We start from the raw sequence: 14084 nt of genomic DNA, 5'->3' as shown, positions 1-14084 counted from the left end.
AACCGTTAGTTGAAACAACAAACCCCTCAGGTCGAATCCCTCCTCCCGCCCTACCCCGCAAAACCCCTCCTTCTTTTTGATGACAAAAGAAAAATGTTCTCAAAAAGCTGTAAAATACACATATTTATTTACCCAGCACGTTATACAATACTTTTTAATATTCGCTGAGAACATCTTTTTTGTTCTGGTCAGTTAAGTTTTAGATTCAGTTTTCACACCAGTTTTCTGACATGTTTAAATATAACATTATAACAAGGAAACATCACATTCTAGCGTAATTTTATACTGACGATACCGGATCGTTGCTTGCTGCTCGCATTTCACGGCGTTCCTTGAGTACAAGGTTTTTTCGGCGTTCATTTGTTTCATACTAAAACACACTCAATCGATTTGCAAACCAAATATCCATCCAACCGGAGACCTGAGTCAAGATTCGAGCCCATTCTTACACGTAGGTACTGTAGTACTGAAAATTAAGGACATATATGAGCGAATCCAAAGATGGCCGTCACAATGGCTACCTTGCAAATACCGAAAGCACGGATCTCATCATCCAAGCAACAATCAGAGATGAAAAAGCAATGACTCACTCGCGGTAAACATTGAGTAGCATTTTCGTTTGCATGCATTTTGTGGATGACGAGATCGGTGCTCACAAAAACGCGAGTCAAAAATGCACCTGGACGCGCTCCCATTTCACCTTAAATTATATTTAAGACTTTTGTTTCACACATCCAATATTCAAATATTTGAACTTACCTGGCGCTGTAGTGCGTTTTGAAATGTTAAAAATCTCGAAGAGAATTTTTCAAAACTAAACTGCTCGAGCACTGATAAGACTTTGCAAAATGTGGCTTGTGGAATGAGGAAAAAGAAAAAAAGGACAATAAACAATCCAATAATAAGATTCGATTCAAACTAATATGTTTGTTGTTATCCGGAATATTGGTTTGTTTTTAACGCGAGGATAGCAGAATCAAACTAATATTTTGGTTTGTGTATTCCGGTTGAATCAACCTGAGATTTAGTAGAAATAAACGGTAAAAATGACTAATAGTAGTTAAAAGTAACTGACGTCATTTGTTATGATGAAAGAAACAGCTTGCAGTAGAAACAACTAATATTTCGGTTTGTATCGAATCAAAATAGTCATGTAAAAACGACAAATGTTCGATTTGAAACTACTATTTTATTGGATTGTGAATCAACAAACGTATTTGTTGTTTCAAACTGTAGAGTAAGGTGGGGCAAAAGTTCGACCCTAGTTAAAAATTCAAATATTTTCAAGAAATCGAAGCAGATAAAAATAAATGAATACCGTGTGGTGATTCTACCATCCATGAGCTAAAATTTTGCTGAACAAAGTTACGCCAAATGTCTTTTCAATTTTGAGTTACAACACTTTTTGTATGTGTGTGTCTTATTCGAACTCTTGCCCCACCACTGGGGCAAAAGTTCGAATCTAGTGTTTGTGGTATTCCGCCAACTGTAGCACACTATTTCGACACTTTGGTAATTGGAATACCTAAAACCAATAAATATTTGATGTTGGAATTGGAATACACTTTAAAGTTCGGTCTGGATTTTACCCAAATCAGGGTTAAATTTACTTCACCAAAAATTAGTAGTTTTCCGCCAAATTCAGATAAAACAACATTTTTTTTCAACTTCGATCGAATTTTCTCACTAATTCCATCATTTTTAGAGATAATATGTACATTTTGCAGAATTTTAGGGTTTTACCTAAAGTTGCCATATGCCTCGAACTCTTGCCCCACAATTCGAACTTTTGCCCCACTATGTGTAAAATATGATTTCCAAAATTTTTTTGAAAAAAGTTATACATGCTAGAGCATCTTCAAAATATACCTAGTTACGCCCCAAAATAAAATATCGAATTCGATTTCATTACAATTCCATTCCATGCGTTGGAAGGACCATCGCATATTACAATTTTTTGATCAAAAACCAACATTTTATCATAATTTTTCGAAATATTGATAAATTTTCATAATTTTTGGAGTGAAAGACTCTTTTTCAAAAAGGCATCGAACAATCTTGACACCCGAAAGATATCATTTGATTTAAGCTCAAAAACTTCAAAAGAAACTCTTGCCCCACTCGAACTTTTGCCCCACTTTACTCTACTGGTTTTTCTCCGTAATACTGCTGTTTTCCATTCCGTTCAAAAGATATTGATGATTTTCCAGCAAAAAAAAGGCACAACAATATCCTGCGCCACCATGACTCTTCTGTGACAAGTGTGTCACTGGGGAAGTGGTGCTAGGTGGTGAAAAGTTTGATGTCGTGAACGAAGTTGTTAATAAGATAATGATGTGGCAATGCGGTGGGATGAGCACGTCCCTCGTATGCTGGAGAAACGACAAGCTAAACCCATATTCAGCAGAGAACCAGGAACCTAAGTAGGGTAACCAGGGGTAATACACACCCTCGGGGCAAAACGCCCTCACGCTATTTCATTATATAGTGAAGTTCCGTCAGATGCAAGCAAACTAGACGTAAAACTGAGTCGGACAAGCCCAAGAATGCCAAGAATATTCGAATGAAAAGCGTGGAAAACGATAATTTTCCACATATGGAAAGATTGTCTAATTTGAAGCGCACGCAACATAAGCGATTGCGCGCTGATTATATGGTATCAACCCATTAACTACCATCCGTCTCCTACACCTTCCATTTGCTGCCGTAAATAGTAAGATGGGGCAGCCTATTTATTGCACCCACAAACAAATAGAAACGCTCCATAGAAAATCAAAAAGTGCTCCATAAAGAATGAACATATGCTCCATGAAAATGTGCAATGTTACCCATAAATAATTGAAAACGTTCCATACTTTATGAAAAATGAACCGGTAAAACATAAAATTCTCTCATTAAAAGTGAAATTTTGCAGCAATAAATAATAATGAAATGCTCCATAATAAAATACAAATGTTCCATAGAAAAATGCAAATGATCCATAAAAAATTAAAATTGTACCCATTGAAAATTGAATATTTCTCCATAGAAAAATTAAATTGCACCATAAAAAATTGAAATTGCACCATAGAAAATAGACAAATGCTCCATAAGTATTATCAAACAGCACCATAGAAAATATGAATTGCTCCATGAAAAATTGAAAATCCTCCATAGATAGCATATTCTCATAATTTAATTGGACAGAGCTGAATTGCTTTACATTGCACTGCTTTAGTGGTGCATATGTTAAAAGTTATGGAGAAATTTAATTTTTTATGGAGCAAATTGTATTTTCTGTGGTGCAGCTTGCTAATACTTATGGAGCATTTGTCTATTTTCTATGGTGCAATTTCAATTTTTTATGGTGTAATTTAACTTTTCTATGGAGCAATATTTAATTATCTATGGGTACAATTTTAATTTTTTATGGAGCGTTTGCATTTTTCTTATTTGTATCATTTGTATTTTATTATGGAGCATTTCATTATTATTTATTGGTGCAAAATATCACTTTAAATGAGAAAACTTTATGTTTTACCGGTTCATTTTTCATAAAGTATGGAACGTATTCAATTGTTTATGGGTAACATTGCACATTTTCATGGAACATATGTTAATTCTTTATGGAGCGCTTTTTGATTTTCTATGGAGCATTTGCAATTTGTTATGGTTGCAATAACCTTTTGCCGTAAGATGGAGCCGCCTGGTATTCCAATAAAATTCAAAGCGGGAAATGCCAGAGGTCGTATTGTCCCACCTCAAGGTGCGTTTTGCCCCCAACAGTGTTTCAGCACCCACAACGTAAATTTTAAATTGTTAATTTGATTCGGTAAAATTGATATTACGCGGACCAAAAGTTGGCGTCTCTTAGTGAAATAAGTAAACTAACTTTCAAAACCCAAGACACCCATAATTTTCGGCTTAATCTTGGTTATAGGGCCACGTATACTTAGGAGGTGCATATTACCCCACATTCCCCTAATACACTTGTCACAGAAGAGTCACGGCGGCGCAAGTTTTTGTTGCGCAGAAGCCATTGTGACTTACTTCCAACAAATAAATACTCACTTGCTAGAAGTAAGTCACAGTGACTTCTACGCAACAAAAACCTGCGCCGCCGTGACTCTTCTGTGACAAGTGTGTTACTTGGGAAGGGGACGCCGGCTTCATGGTAGGCCACGCACACGTTGGCTTTTTGCAGTTGATGAGGACCTAAGGACCCCGAACCTAACGTTCACGGTGACTAAAAGCGATTGGCACAAAGCCGACATCAGTGGAGGCGAATGCTTCATTGGACGCAGACTCACCGCTACAAGTTGTAGCCCATCAAGTATAAAATTAGTATCATTACTCATTAGTAGACCAAGTGTCTTAATGAACATCATCCCTTGCGTGAAGTGTAAATTATTGGCATAGGGGGTTACTACAGATTAATCAATAATTGAAAACAGTTGTTTCAAACAAAACCGTAAGGTCTGAGTTATTACAAAACATATTTGATACTTCTAAGAGGAAATGGTTGAATGGCATGCAAATAGATTTTCTGCATAGCTCATTGATACCTTTCAACACATTACAGTAGTTTGCATAAGTGATGGGCACGTTCAATTCTCAAAGGGTTAAGTACTGTTTCGTCAATCAGAAGTTATTCTCTTCGTCTCAAATAATCAAACACCTACAAAGCCTAGCCTTTTAAAAAGAATCCCAGAGACTTGTGACAGGAAACTTCATAACAAAAACTAAAAAAAAAACATAAATATGACGAAGAAGCGACATCCCCTATTTAGCTATACCGCAGTTAAGCCGTATCTAGACAAGAAGGACGCTGAATACGGTATGTAAGCCAATGCGCACGTTCTCTGGACGTTGGATGGGCATGTGCGCTGCGCAGCAGTCTCTCCACCAACGCGCCATCATTCCAAAAGGGGGATGTTCTGACGGGGTGTTGGCAGTGTCTACCTATTAGCTAGGTACGTGATTTGTCAGCAATAAGTAGTATAGGTACTGTTCTATTGCAAGTGGCTTTCGGTTTCTATTTGTAAATAAAATTAATTTACACTCGATTCCTACCGCCTGGTGGTGTTTTGCTGAGTTGAGGGGCTTAGAATAAGAGTAATGCAGTTCGGAGTAGCTTTGTCTTTGCATTTGAAAGATTCTTCTTCTTCTTCTTTATGGCTCTGCGTCCCCACTGAGACTTGGCCTGACACGCTGCAACTTGGTGTTCTTTGAGCACTTCCACAGTTATTAATTGAAGGGCTCTCTTTGCCTGCCATTGCATGAATTTGTATATTGTGAGGCAAGGACAATGATATACTATGCCCATGGAGTCGAGAAAATTTTCCCGACTGGAACGGGAATCGAACCCGCTGTCTCTGGATTGGCGATCCATAGCCATAACCACTAGGCTAATTGGAGATTCCGAAAGATTACTACCAACGAAAAGAATTGAAATTGAAAAGAACTTCAATTCAAATTCCTGGAATGCTGCCTATTTTTATTTTGACGCGACACTGGGTGTTTAATATGAACAATAATAGCAAAATAAGGAAGTAGATACGGTTATTAATTTCACTTATCAAAAAGCAGTATGTTTAATTTCGTTGCACGCGCTTTTACTTTTAGACAACATATTATCACGTAGTTCAACCCCCACCGCCAGTTCACTTTGAGGGTTCTATTTCCTGTTTAGTATTCTGCCTTGAGAAAATTGGTTAAACTTAGAACTTCAATATCATTTTTCTGCACAATTTATCCGCATTAATTATCTATTAGGATCATTCAAAAAAAATCCGCAAAGTAGAGTTACAAGTCGGTCATATTGGAATCGCAGGAGAATTACCTTACATAAATATATGTCCTACTCATCAGGCGTCGTCTTTGGTTCCTTATTTTCAGAGCAAGACTTGCCATCTTTGCCATTTCCGTTTCTTCTTGGTAACTTCTACCAGCAACGTGCAACAGTACTCCCATAATAATCGCCACTTACGTATTTAGACAACTTGTTCCCAAACGAGAAAGCTCTACCACAGTGCAGTGATGAATGAACAAAAATCAAAACAATTTCTGCATCTCATCATTCTGTTTCCATGTCCTTACATAGACCATACCTAGTACGACCTACCATAGCAAGTTTAAGTTAAACGATTGGTCATCAGCTTTATCAAAGAACGTGCCTTCTATCTGCTGGAGTTGTACTGCCACACTCATCACCGCCGGAAAAAAAAATATTAGGGGGATTAGGGGCATAATGGACACCCTAAGCAAATGAGTATGTTAGGCCTGTATAACAGACAAAAGTTAACATATTATCAGTTGGCTTACAACTTTAACTTGTTTCCTACGTATTTCAACCATTTTCAGCTGGTAGAATGTCATTATTGTGAAGAAATAATGAAATGAAAACCGTGTGTTTTTTGGGGCTGGCAGGAAAGGTACGGGGCGAAATGGACACCCATCGGGGCATAATGGACACCCCTGCATATTTTATGCTGTATCTTTGAGAATATCGACCAGTTAAGTAATTTGCCAACGGAGATCAATACCACAGATGTGATACTCCATCTAAGACGAGTTTGCATAACTTCAAAGTTAATTAAAAAAACTTTAGGCTTTAATAATCGGATTGAATATTTTCAAACTCTCTAAAACGCCTAACAGTATGCAACACGTGTACATCCATTCATAATTGCCAGTGTTCATTTCGCCCCGAATAGACTACAACATTGAAATTGCTATTTTCAGTTTGTTCTGATCAAAAATATAAATCTTCATCCATTGCTAAATCTACGTATACATGAAGATAAGCTAACAATTCACTTGTTTGTATGGTGGACACACTCAATCACTCGTAATACCTTATTTGCTGCTGCTTCGAAATTATAAGAAATCCACCATATGAAAAACATACGTCAATTTCAATGATATTTTGGTTATTTTGAAGAAATATAAATGGTACTTTTGAAAAATAGAACAATGACTTGTTCCTTTACACTTATGCATTGAAAGTTTTACATAAAAGTCAACGGTTTCGGCAAAAACAGGGGTGTCCATTTCACCCCGGGTGTCCATTATGCCCCTAATCCCCCTACAAGTTCCAATAGGTTTTACTGCCGTACTCTATAGTAGACACAAATGGCAAATAGTTTTTACGGCTATGAGTATACTAACATCTGTCTTCAGCAAATTTGTAGCATTTTTTATTCCAAACAACTTCCCTGAAGACGACAATGTGGCCTGTGTTTGAAAGTTAAACCCAAAAACACGTTTTTAAGCAATTATACATTCGTTGAATTTTGGACCCATACAATGTTCTGCAAAGTTGTATGTATCAATGAAATTCGCAACTTTGCTGAAGGCTGTAAGAATTAAATAAAACGAGTTATCGGAAATTTTTTTATTTTTTCATCGACTTTTCGGGATGAACATATATTTTAGGGGCAAAAAGGTGCACATGAGGTTACCCTTATCAGAAAGTACATCTAAAGACCTTTCAAATAAGGGTTAGTTTGTCAGTCCATGTCTCCTCAGTAGACGAGATATGACCATAATCAAGGGCGTAGTCAGCTTTTCGGTCCATGGGGGGGGGGGGGGGGTTTGGGTGAGGGAGAGCAAATTTGTACCTACTACACACTCAGATTTCGTTGTTCGGTAATTATTTTACTGGAAAAATTCGGTAATACCAAAAATCTACCGTTTTCCGGTAGTAATGATTCATTCTACAAGAGCTCGGTAATATTATTACCGATTAGTTTGTGATTTGGTACAATGACAGCAATATCTGTCAAATATTGTACAGTACGTACAGTAAAAACGAACAATTACCGTATACTGTAAAAAACAATACCGAAAACCTTGTAAACTACACCATACTTTACCGAAGTTCCGTAAAAGTGCCAGCAACATTTCTGAAACGTCAAACTAGTGAAAGTAGGAATTAAATAGTTTCGGTTTCAGATGTTCAAAGTTGTAGTGTCTTAGTGTCACTTGAGATTTGTGATACTACTTAGCGGGGACTCATATTTGTTGGAATTGAGTAAGTATTCATATGTATTTACTCTAGTATTACCTTAAATAGTCAACATTTCGTTCCAGCTCCTCCAGGTGTTTCGTGGTGAATGGAGTGGACACTCGTTTTGCGTTTACGTTACAAATCAATGCCGAAGTGAAATAAGTGAGAGCGACAAAATTTGTTTATGTAGATGTCAATGTCGAAAACGTTGGTAAATAAAAGCAATTTAATCGTCCAGATTGCATCTTTCTTTCTTGAAAACACCGAAAAAACGTAAAATTTCCAAAAGAAAACATTGAGTTACCGAAATCCTACGGTAATTTTGAAATGTATATTACCGGAGAAATCCGGTAATTATTGACAGTATTCGCAAATTTATTTTACCGGATGTTCGGTGCACGTTTCGATTACCGAACGGATTACCGAACGTTCAGCTGTTGAGAATTCGGTAAAAAATTACCGTATACTGTAAAAAAATCTGAGTGTGTATCTTTTATAACTATACGCAATACGATGATATTGAATATAATAACATTATAATCTAAAAGCATTAATTAACCAACCCTACAGCAGACACGCTGCTGTATTTTGTACAATATATTGAAAAAGCTCACCTGATCTACATAATTCAACGAGATGCTGGTAGCAAGTTCTCCAGAAATACTTGAAATAATTTAAAAAAACACGTGTTTCTAGAGAATTTCTTGGGTACATCCCTGAAAAGATGATTGAAGGATGTAATGAAATTTCGGAAAATCTTATGAATGAATTTTTGAACAGAACCTGAGAGGAATTTGTGAAGAAATCATTTGAGGAATTTCTGGAGCAAACCCTGGAAGACTTCCTGGATAAATCCTTAAAGAAACACCTGAATGAATCCCTGGAGTAATTCCTACAGGAATGCCTGAAGGAAGCCCTGTAGAATCCCTGGAGGAATTCCCGGAGTAATCCTTGGAAGAATTTCTGACAGTATACGTGGAGGAGTTCCTGTATAAGTTATGGGAGGAATACTTAAAGAATCTGAATCTGAAAAGATCTCATGAGGAAATACTGGAAGAAATTCTAGATGAAATTCTGGAGGATTCCTTGGAGGAAATTCTTGAGAAATTCCCGGAGGAATTCTGGGAGGAATGTCTAGAAAAATTTCAGAAGAAATCTCTTGAGGAATTCCTAGAGGTAATCTTAGAAGGCATCGTTGGAGGAAATCTTGGAGAAATCCCTGATTGTATTTCTGGAGGAATCCCTTAAGGAATTCCAGGGAAAATCTCTTGAGAGATTCCTGGAGGAATGCCTGGAGAAATTTCTGGAAAAAATCCTGGCGTAACTCCTGGAAGAATTCTTGGATGAGACCCAACAGAATTTCCTGGTGAAATTCCTGGAATTCTTTGATGAATTCTTAGAGCAATCCCTGAAGAAAATCGAGGAGGTATTCCTTAAAAAGTTTCCAGAGAAATTCTGGGAGTAATTGCTGGAGAAATTTCTGAAAAAAAAATCCTTGAGAAATTCCAGGAGAAATTCCTGGAGGAACCCCTGGAGCAATTCCTGCACGAATTTCTGGAGGAATGTCTGGAAGAATCCCTGAAAAATTCATGAATTATTCCTGGCGAATTTCGTGGAAGGATCTCTGAAGAAATCCCTAGAGGATTTCCTGAAAAAATTCCTGGAGAAATTGCTGACGTAATTTCTGAGAGATGTCCTGGAGCAATTCCTGGAGAAATTCCTTGGGAAAATCCATCGAGAAATTCCTGGAGGAATTTCTTGTGGAATTCCTGGAGAAATCCTCGAAGGAATTCGTGATGAAAACCCCGGAGGAATCCTTGAAGAAATCCTTGGAGGAATACCTGGGGGAATCCCTGAAAAATTACTGAAGGTATTCCTAGAGAACTTCCTGGAAGAATTGCTTTAGAAATCCCTAGAGGATTTCCTGGAACTATCCTTGGTAATCCTGGAAGAAAACTTTGAAGGATTGCCTGGTGGAATCTATGGGAAAATCCCAGCAGAAATTCGTGGAGAAATCTCTGGAGAAATCTCTGGAGGACTAGAGGACCCTAGAGGAATTGTTAATAATTTCTGAAGGATGTCCAGAATCAATTCCTGAAGAAATTCCTGAAGTAATTCGTGGAGGAATTCCTGGATAAAATCCTGGAGGAATTCCTAGAAAGATTACTGTGGGATTGTTGGAGGAATCAATGATGAAATTCCTGGAGAAATCTCTAGACAAATTTATGAAAGAATTTAAGTTTCTAGAGGAATCTCCAGAGGAATTCTATTTTTATTCTATTTCTGAAAAAAAAATCTTTTAAAAAAATCCTGGAGGAATTTCTAGCGGAGTTTCTGGAAGCATTCCTGGAGAAATCCTCGAAATTCCTTGAAGAAATTTGTGCAGAAATCCCTGGAGGAGGAATCCCTGAAAAAATCCTTAAGATATTCCTGGAGAATTTTCTGGAAGAGTTTTTGAAGAAATCCCAAGAGGATTTGCTGGAAGAATCATTAGAGGAACTTCTGGAGGATTTCCTAGAAGAATCTTCGAATTATCTCCTGGAGGAATCCCTGGGAAATCCAAATTCGTTGGGAGTTTCCTGAAATAATTTCTGAAAAAAATTCTCATAAGATTTTTCTGAAAAAAAAATCTGGTGAAATAGCTGACATAATTTCTGAAGGATTTCCAGGAGCGATTCCTGGATCAATTCCTAGAGAAATTTCTGGAGAAATTCCTGGAATTCCTGGATAAAATCCTAAAGGAATGCCTGATAGAATTCTTGGAGGTTTTCCTTTGGGAATTGCTGGAGGAATCTTTGGAATTCCTGCAACAGTTGCTGGATAAATTTCTGGGGGAATCTCTAGAGGAACTTTGGGCGAAATTTCTGAAAAAAAATCTGAAAAAAAGTGTTTCTTGAAGGAATCTCTGAAAAAAATCTTGTTAGAAGTCTTGGAGGGATCCCTGGAGGATATCCTAGAGGAATGCCTTTAGGAATTCCTGAAGGAATCTATAGCAGAACTCATGGAAAAATCTCTAGAGAAATATCAGGCGAAATTTCTGGAGGAATCTCTACATGAATTCCTGGAATTATTCAAGAAATTCCAGCAGAAACTCCCAGAGGAATCCCTGGAGAAATTTCTAGAGGAATTCCTGAAGAAATTGAATCTTTTATAGAATTCGTAGAGGGATATCAGGAATAATTCCTGAAGAAATCGCAGATGGAATTCTTGGAGAAATCCTGGGCGAAGTCTTAGAAAAGTTCCTGAAGAAATTCCAGAAGGAATTCTGGAAGCCATTTATAGAGGAATTCCTAAGAGAATCCTTAACCCGTCCCGTAGGCTACGGGACTTACAACAAAATTTCAAAACGCTGGCAAAGACGCGAACATCAATATTTTTGAATGAAATTTTGAGGCTCAGAGCATTGGCTCAGGGAGCAATGTGGAGGAATGCTATGACAAATTCCTGGAGGAATACCAGGAAGAATTCCCGAAGAAATTGCAGATGGAATCTTTGGAGAAATCCCGAAGGAATTCTAAGAAGAGTTTGTGGAGGAACTCCTTAGGGAACCCCTGTACAAGTTTCTGCAGGAATCCCTGCAGGAGTTCCTAAAGAAACCCCAGGAGGTTTCCCGGAAGCAATTCCTAAGAGAATCCCTAAACAGTTCCTGTAGGAAGCGCTGGATTAATTCCTGGAGGAGTTCCTGAAAGAATTTCAAGAGAAACTCCTTAAAAAGTGTTTCTGGGGGAATCCTTGAAGGAGTTAATAAAATAATCCCTGAAGTTGAAGTTGAAGTTGAAGCAATCGCATGAGGAATTCCTTAGGAAATCCCAAGAAAGCTTACTTAACAAATTCCCGGAAAAATTTCTGTAGGAAAAAAATACGAGGGAATCCATGTCTGCAATAATTTTTGGATGAATTGTTGTTGGAATCTTTGGATGGACTCCCAAAAGAATGTTTTGTATAATGTTTTAAGGAACTCCTGGATGGATTTTAAGCTAATGTCTGGTAAAAATTCCTGAACGGGTTTCTGGAAGATATTTCTGCTGGAATACTTTGAATTATTTCAGTTTGAATTGTTGGAGCAATCTCTAGTGAAATTCATGAAGGAATACATGGAGAAATCTCTAAAGAAATCTCTGAAGGAACACTTGCAGAAATACCTAGAAGAATTTCTTTTGACATTCCTTTGGTAATCCCTCAAGAAATTCTTGAAGGAATCCTCGCACTAGAACATTCACTGGAGGAACCTCTATAGATATCCCAGGATAAATTCCCGGAGGAATGACTGGTGAAACCCATTGAGGAATTCTTGAAAAAATATCTGGAGCAATCCATGATGGAATCACTGAAGAAGCTATGGAAAAATTCCTGGAGGAAATCGTCGATACTTGCTTGCAGAAGCATCTGTAAAAATTTTCTGGTCACCAAACCCTTCGTCTCTCTGGAACCACATAGAAGGCATTGCTTCAAAGAGGGGCTAGTACACATCGCACCCTCAAGGTCAGCTGCGTAGCCTGCATCAACAAATATCTACGACTCGCTTTGGGGAGTCTGTCACGGTAGTATGCTGGCGCTTAGCCAGTTTCCCGAGTGGTCCTCACCACTCCCTTTATCCTCGGAAGGCGGGCAGGGTCAACCCCGCACCAGCGGCCATCTGTTATGCAGACATCAAGAACTGATGCCTATGTACAACCAGATCTGGCCTGCTGAAGGCAAGGGTATCACTACCCTCCAGGCCCTATCAGCTGCACCAGAAGGTTGCTGACAGTAGGGCCTCCATCTGCCCCAGCCCTTACCCCCGGCCTCGGGCTCGGATCCAACCCAATAGACCGACGCCACGACAGCAACGCCCCAGAATGTTCTTTCCGCGGCCACTTAATCGATGTAAGGGTCGATTTCGACCGCAGGGCACCGATAGGACCTACGAAGCCGACTCCGAACCCCTGGACCACCTCTTGTATCGCTTCTGAACTAGCCATTCTCCGAGTCCACGCGCCACCTCTTCTGTAGCTCCAAGACGATGTGGGTGATAGCCGTTAAAACGGCCAGCATTCCAGCCAAACTCATTCCTACACATCCTCTGGACAAGATTGTCCGGAATAGTGTCCTCTTCGCATGTGGCAAGCATGCGGTCACGACGCATTGTGCGAAAACGCTTGCACTCGAACAAAACGTGTTCCGCCGTTTCCTCTAAACCAGCACAAACCAAACATTCGGTAGTACCCGCATGACCAAAACGATATAGGTACTGTCGGAAGCAGCCATGGCCTAAAAGGACCTTAGTCAGGTGGAATGTTACTTTCCCTTGACGCCTAACTATCTATCCTCGAGATCAACCTATGCGTCCATATTCCTCTGGTGGAACTGTCCCACGCGCGCTGCCCTTTGACCATGGAGGCAGTCCTCCGACCTCCCTGATAAAAGCCTTTCGTTGCTCATCACACCCAAGTGTTTGACGGTGCTCTTCGAAGTGATTGCGTCTACAGTCGTCCTCCCCTTCCGGAAGCCGTACTGGCTGTTCATCTATACCCACGATGAGCCTTAACATCCTATTGAGGATGACCTTCCCCGCCGTGTCGATCAAGCATACTGGTTTATATGCCGACGGGTCTCCGGGTGGTTTTCCCAACTTTGGCGATAGAACCAGGCTCTGTCTCTTCGCAACTTCTGGGAAAACTCCCTCGTACAGGCATTGCTGCATAACAGACCTGAACACCTCGGGAGCCTTTGCAATAGCTACTTTTATTGCCAGGTTCGGAACTCCGTCTGGACCTGGGGCTTTACCTTCGCTAAGGGACTTTGCTATTCCCGAAAATTTCACATCGGTGAACCTTTCCTCATCGCCAACCCCAGTCCCCGGCTGTCCTACGAAAGAAGGCTAGGATTATGACGCGGAATGGATTGGATCTGAGCCCGCGGTTGGAAAGGGTTTCTAGGCAAGGTCGGGAAAGGTGGAGACACGTCCCTAACTTGTGGTATGTATGCTTTAGTGCCACTCCTTCATTTAAACATTTTTGACAGGCGCCTTTCGGGAAGGTCAAACCATACGCGGTATTAGTTCTTGATACTTGCTGTGCAGTTGAAAGCAGACGTGTTGTCGACCCTACCTGCC

Source organism: Aedes albopictus, chromosome 3, assembly GCF_035046485.1.
Source record: "Aedes albopictus strain Foshan chromosome 3, AalbF5, whole genome shotgun sequence".
Classification (NCBI taxonomy): Eukaryota; Metazoa; Arthropoda; class Insecta; order Diptera; family Culicidae; genus Aedes; species Aedes albopictus.
This window is presented reverse-complemented; position numbering follows the sequence as displayed.